Here is a 6000-nt window from a genome sequence, read left to right on the forward strand (position 1 = left end):
CCGAACGTGAAATTGACAAATATATCGGGAGTGTACCGATGAAAATCCGGGACTCAGTCATGAGTAGCGAACCTTGAGGAAACCATCAAGTTAGCCGGTTGGCTATCGGAAAATCTCGTGAAGGAGGGTACCCTAACCCTCAAGAAAGCAAGTGAGAAAGACAAGCCCGAGCCCGCACCACAAGCCAAGGTTGAACCCACACCACAAGCCATTAACTACTCAAACTCTTCCCGACACAATAACAACAACAAAAAGAAACCCAAAACCAACTACCGAAATTATGCCGTCAACCAACCTCAACCAAAAACAACAAACCCAAACCCTCCCTCAAAACCGAAAACCTTATGTTGGGAACTCCCCGCTATGTAACACTTGCCAAATTCACCACCCAACAAACTCGCCTTGTCGCCAATGTACCATTTTTAACCGACTTGGCCATCTCCACACCACATGCCGATCACCACTACGAACCCAACCCAACCAACCTAACCGACCAAACCAACCAAGAACTTTTCCCCATATTTCCCAAAGCCGATATGCACCCTACCCACCAAACCAACCCCAACCATCCCGATCTTGTTACAATTGTGGAGATCTAAACCATTTCCGCAACAATTGCCCACGTTTAACCTTTGCTAACCAAGCCCAAACCGTGACCATACCCTACTACCAAACCCAAGCTTACCAAGTTCAAACCTACCAACCCCAAATTCCCCAACTCAATGCACCACTCATCCAACCCATCCAAGCAATCCAAGCACCACCTCCACCTCCACAACAAGCACCTCAAGTCAACCATGGTAATCAAGGTCGAGTTTTTATGATGAATGCAAATCAAGCTCAAGTGGCAAACGATGTTGTGAATGGTATGTTTTTGGTGAACTATCATTTGGCTTCTATTTTATTTGATACGGGTGCCGATAAAAGTTTTATTTCTTTAAAATTTGAGTCGAAACTTGCGATGCCTCGAACTAAGCTTTCCCGACCGTTCTCTGTTGAAGTCGCCAATGGCAATTCTATTACCATCGATTCCGTCGTCCGCAATTGTTCTCTTATTCTTTCTAAGAATAAATTTTCCATCGATCTCATCCCGATGCAAATGGGTAGCTTCGATGTCATAGTAGGCATGGATTGGTTATCTTTGCATCGTGCCGAAGTCATTTGTTTTGATAAATTCATTCGCATCCCACTCGTCAACGGTAAAATTCTTAAGGTCTTTGGAAACACAACGTCTCGAAGGCTAAATCTCATGTCGTGTGCTCAATCGCAAAAGCACCTACGCCAAAAGTACGTTCCGTTTCTAGCTCTCTCGGTGACAAAAGACAAAAAGGAAAGGAAGATCCAAGATATTTTTATTGTTCGTAAATTCCTTGATGTCTTTCTCGATGATGGGTCTTCCGCCCGTTCGTCCAATTGAATTCCAAATCGATCTTGTGCCCGACACGATGCCTGTGGCCAAGGCTCCTTATCGTCTAGCCCCATCGAAAATGCAAGAACTATCAGATCAACTCGAAGAACTTTCCGATAAAGGCTTCATTCGTCCAAGCTCTTCTCCTTGGGGCGCTCCCGTTCTCTTCGTGAAAAAGAAGGATGGTTCGTTTCGTATGTGCATTGATTATCGTGAACTTAACAAACTTACTATTAAAAATCGCTATACATTGCCACGTATCGACGACTTATTCGACCAACTTCAAGGCGTAACTTGTTTCTCCGAATTTGATCTTCGATCGTGTTATCATCAATTGCGTGTTCGCGAAGAAGACATTCCTAAAACCGCTTTCCATACTCGATATGGATATTTCAAATTTTCGGTTATGCCCTTCGGGTTAACGAATACACCCGCGGTATTTATGGACCTCATGAACCGCGTTTGCAAACCATTCCTCGATAAATTCGTTATTGTCTTTATTGATGACATCCTTATCTTCTCTAAATCCAAAGCCGAACATGAACATCATTTGCGTTCCATTCTCGAGCTCCTTAGAAACGAACAACTCTATGCCAAATTATCCAATTTTGAATTTTGGCTAGAGGAAGTTCAATTTTTGGGACATATTGTAACGACAAAGGTATTCATGTTGATCCCGCTAAAATTGAGGCCGTTAAGGATGGGAAAACTACAACGACTCCCACAGAAATTCGATCCTTCATCGGTTTGGCCGGATATTATCGGCGTTTCATTCGAAATTTTTCTAAGATCTCTTTGCCTCTTACCTCTCTCACTCATAAGGGACAACCCTTCGATTGGGATTCGAAACAAGAGGAAGCCTTTTGTACTCTCAAGGACATGCTTTGCAATGCTCCCGTTCTAACCCTTCCCGATGGAAACAACGATTTTGTTGTATTTTGCGATGCCTCCCATCAAGGTATTGGTTGCGTTCTCATGCAACGAGGTCAAGTCATCGCATACGCATCAAGGAAACTTAGGTCAACGAAAAGAACTATATGACTCACGATCTCGAACTTGGTGCCGTCGTTTTCGCTCTCAAAATCTGGAGACATTAACTTTATGGAACAAAATGTGTGGTTTTTACCGATCATAAAAGCCTTCAACACATTTTTGACCAAAAAGATCTCAACATGAGAAAACGACGATGGGCCGAATTACTTAGTGATTATGATTGCAAGATTCGCTACCACCCCGGTGAAGCGAATGTTGTCGCCGACGCCCTAAGTCGAAAAGTTAATGTTAAATCCGTTATGCTTCTAAGCATCATTGTTCAAACCGATCTTCAAACTCGTATCTTTCAAGCTCAACGTACCTCCATCGAAGAAGGTAATATGTACGACGAAATGTCATGTGGAGCTGAACTTCAACTCGAAACCAAACCCGATGGTCTTTTGTAGTTTCTCAATCATTTGTGGGTTCCTGATCGCGATGATCTTCGTACTTGTATTCCCGATGAAGCTCACAATTCGCATTATTCCATTCATCCCGGTGCGGATAAGATGTATTTCGATCTTCGTGCTACCTTTTGGTGGCCGGGTATGAAAAAGGACGTAGCGTTGTTTGTATCTAAATGTCTTACTTTCTCGAAAGTCAAAGCCGAACATCAAAGACCTTTTGGTCTACTTGAGCAACCACCGATTCTTGTTTGGAAATGGGAAGACATTACTATGGAATTTATCACCAAATTACCCAAAACCCAAAAAGGCAACGTTAGCATCTGGGTGATCATCGATCGATTAACCAAATCCGCTCATTTCATTCCGATCCGCGAGAAGTATTCTGTCGAGCAGCTTGCTCAAATCTATGTTCGGGAAATCGTGTGCCGACACGGTTTGCCATTGTCTATCATCTCGGATCGCGATGCCGTTTTACCTCTCTTTTTTGGCGATCTCTACAAGAAGCTTTGGGAACACGTCTCGATCTTAGCACCGCTTATCATCCTCAAACGGACGGTCAATCCGAATGTACAATCCAAACACTCGAGGATATTCTACGAGCATGTGTTTTTGATTTCGGTGTGAATTGGGATTCTCATCTTCCGTTCATCGAGTTCTCCTACAACAATACCTACCACTCTAGAATTGATGTGGCTCCTTTTCAAGCTCTTTACGGTCGTAAATGTCGTTCCCCGATTTGTTGGAACGAAATTGGTGAAGCTCAAATCACGGGACACGAAATGGTCCAAGAAGCAACCGATGTCATTGATCAAATCCGTAAAAATCTCTTAGCCACTAGAAATCGTCAAAAAAGTTACGCCGACTAACGGCGAAAACCTATCGAATTTAATGTTGACGATCTTGTCCTTCTAAAAGTATCTCCTTGGAAGGGGGTAGTCCGTTTTGGAAAGAAGGGTAAACTAGCTCCTCGTCTCGTTAGTTCTTTTAAAATTCTCGAACGTGTTGGGAAAGTAGCGTATCGACTCGAACTACCGCAAGAACTTGCCAGTGTTCATCCGACTTTTCATGTATCAAATCTTAAGAAGTGCCTAGCCGAGGGTAATCTCCATATACCTCTCGACGAAGTTCATGTTGATGACTCTATGATTATGGTTGAACGAATCGTTGAGATCATGGATCACAACGAGAAGAAAACCAAGCGTAGTAGAATTCGGTTAGTAAAAGTTCGATGGGAATCACGGCGTGGCGCAGAATTTACTTAGGAACAAGAAGACACAATGAAAGAGAAGTACCACATTTGTTTGCATCATCGTCTTCGTCTTAATTTCGTGACAAAATTTATTAAAGTAAGGGATACTGTGACATTCGTAAAATTCGGGTCTCGTTGTATTCGTTTTATGATCCGTTTATCATGTAAACCGACACGTTTTGTAAACCGAGACTTATGATATAATCAAATGATGGTTTTATGTTACAATATTGTCTTACACTTGTTGGGTCTTGAAAACATCCTTTACGGGCCTTAAAGCGCGTTAAAAACACTCAAATGAACTTCGGGGGCCAAACTGTCATTGTTGAAACTTTGTAAAGTATCACTAGACCAAAATGTTTCTTATGTTTCTTGTGTTCCCTTGTTTGTTTTATTGTCCAACGAATTCGAGTTTAAACCATTAAACCTCTTGTTTAACCAAATTTAACTCTTCCTATAAAAAGGCCATCTCTAACATAAATCCTTGCTCATAAACTTCTTTCTCTCTCAAATTCAAAGATTTTACAAGGTTATTTTCATGTTATTGTCGGTTTTGACTTCCAAAGTCAAACTTATGTTATTCTTGCATTTTAACTAACTTACTAACTCTAACTCAATACTTGAGGTATATGGTGGTACAACATATATATAATACACACCCCTTGTTTCCTTTATTTGTTACTTCACCGACTCCGGTTGGTTAAGTTTCGAATTTCATAACGCAAGGCTTCATGGAGGACTTCGTGTTCTTGATATATATATACACACACATAACTCATTATACATATCATTTATGCCTAGCTTTTGCTCATTTTAGTTTGTTAGTCATATTTACAAGTCTTGGGTATGTGGAATCCATCTGTGAACTCATTGTGAGATGGAAACCGAACCAAACCGAACTTTTGTTAAAAAAACTTGTTGTTGACCTTTTTAGTTGTAGAACTTAAATATTTCTCATTTATAAATTATTATACAAGATCTATGATATTTGGGCCATTGGAGACCATCAAGGAACATATTGTGAGATGGAAACCGAACCAATCCGATTTTACTCGCTTAAGACACACAAGTGTGTTTTTAACTATCAAGACTTGTATATTTCTCTAAAAATAGTTTACAAAATGATTTTAATTACTTTCTTAAGTACTTGGAATTGTTGGATCCAACTTGATCTCATAACATAGTTTGGACCGACAAACCGAACACTCGCTTAACGTACGTTGTTAGTTCTAAAACAATAGATCTACATACTTGGTTAAGTCTTAAAAAGTTTTATTGAGTTATCTCATAACGTTCATTATTTTGGAAAGTTGACTTTGGGTTTGACCAATTATCAAGACCTGAACCGACAAGCCGAACACTCGTTAAAAACCCGTTTTAGTATCTTTGTCCCAATGGAACTTGCATTTTAGCATTTTTCCCACCTCATTACTTAACATTGGTTAAGTAAATGTTAAGGTTAGATACTTTAACCCGGTTTTGAGCAAACTCACATTTTTAAAGAGTTATTATTAAAAATTATTAAATAGTTACATTTTAAACATCGAACTTTAAATTGTTTACTTATTGTAACAATTATTTTATTTAAAGATCTTCAAGGCAACCTTTCTAAATCCAAGACTTCTTTTATTATAGGCTTCATACGTTAACTCGTCGTTCCGGCAAATCTCCAAATAATCAAACTTTCAAGTTTATTACTTGAACGTGAGTAACTTCATACCCCGTTTTCTACCTTTTATTTTGGGGGTGACATTTCATCTTATCTAAACTAAATGTTTTATACTTGTGTCTTAAACCACAAACGTTGTTGTATACTTTACTTGAATAATTTCTCGATTTGGTGTTCTATGCTTATTTGCCTATGTGTTTATCGCTTTTGGATGGTGGAACTATAAATCCTAGAC

This window comes from Bidens hawaiensis, unplaced genomic scaffold (genome assembly GCF_021521415.1).
Source record: "Bidens hawaiensis isolate Kalapana, Puna unplaced genomic scaffold, B.hawaiensis_p1.1 tig00002323_1, whole genome shotgun sequence".
NCBI classification, from domain to species: Eukaryota; Viridiplantae; Streptophyta; class Magnoliopsida; order Asterales; family Asteraceae; genus Bidens; species Bidens hawaiensis.